We start from the raw sequence: 1,261 nt of genomic DNA, 5'->3' as shown, positions 1-1,261 counted from the left end.
TCAACCTACAGAGGGGAAGGTGCATCTGTACCAGGGAATTCCACTTCCGGGAATATTTCTGACCCATGTGATGTAAACATTGCATTAAGAGTTTTAGATCATATAATATTTCTTCCCTGTATCTTTATTTGGAGAACAGGACATTGATGTTTTATATTCACTTTTCCTCCTCTCTATGCACCCCCCAAAACACACACACACACACACACACAAATTCAGAAGATATTTGGAATGATCCTTATGCAATACTCTCTTGCCTTAGGATGAGTAATTATACATGATGGAAAACACATGAAAGTATCTTGTAAGGCTATTAGCTTCCTCCTCTCCCATCCACATATTTCTACCATCTACTCCCACATCTTTTGTTAAAAGCTAAAAGCAGCTGATATAAATTATGTGATACAACTTCTTGGTCTAATGCACCAACTATTTTATTCCATTTATTGCCACAGGCTACTGAGGCCTGCCTTTATTCCTTTCTATAGGAAACTGACTTTTTCTCTTCCCTCTGGTTGAACTCTACTTGAAGGAAGCCAATTTATTAGGCTAGTGGCAGTTACTTGGATGTTCAAACATATGGTCCACAAACTGCTTCATTCTGTTTTAAATCAATTCCTCCTGACAGGCTCCATTCCTTCTGCCATTTATGCCACAGGTGAAGTAATGAAGATGCTTATGTGGGTTCCTGTTAATATTCCAAGACCCCAGGCTCCTAGCAGCAGGATGTCTGTTCTCCAGCTGTTTCTCCAAAAGGAAGAAGAGATAAAATAAACAAAGCATACACAGTAGTCCATTGAAACCACAGGTAATCCACAACTGCAGTAAAAACAATTCAGGGTTGCTGAACTGGTCCACCATCATAGATTCTCATCAGCAAAAGCAGTTTCAACATACTTTCAGGGTAGTTGATAGTTTCTTTCAAGTCCTTCACAGGACTTGGCAGCTAACCTGTAAATCCAGATTTGGACCAGTGAGCCCTAACTCTCCTGCCTTTTTAGTGAATTTTAAGTGGAATACTATGGGATGGAAAGGGGCAATCATGATATAATCATATATAAATTACTATCATATACCAGTTTGATCTTAAGTTAGAATTTAAAATGTATCTGGATTAACAAGCCCTTCAAAATGAGACTCTACATAACACTAATATTTTACTGCTTATTATTAGCAAACATTATTTCCCCAAACACCTAATGTAATCCAGCCAATTGAATATATAGAACTCTAGTTATGTAACTTGTATTTTTTAGTGATA

The sequence above is a fragment of the Pteropus medius genome, unplaced genomic scaffold, assembly GCF_902729225.1.
Source record: "Pteropus medius unplaced genomic scaffold, Ma_sr-lr_union100, whole genome shotgun sequence".
Taxonomy (NCBI): Eukaryota; Metazoa; Chordata; class Mammalia; order Chiroptera; family Pteropodidae; genus Pteropus; species Pteropus medius.
This window is presented reverse-complemented; position numbering follows the sequence as displayed.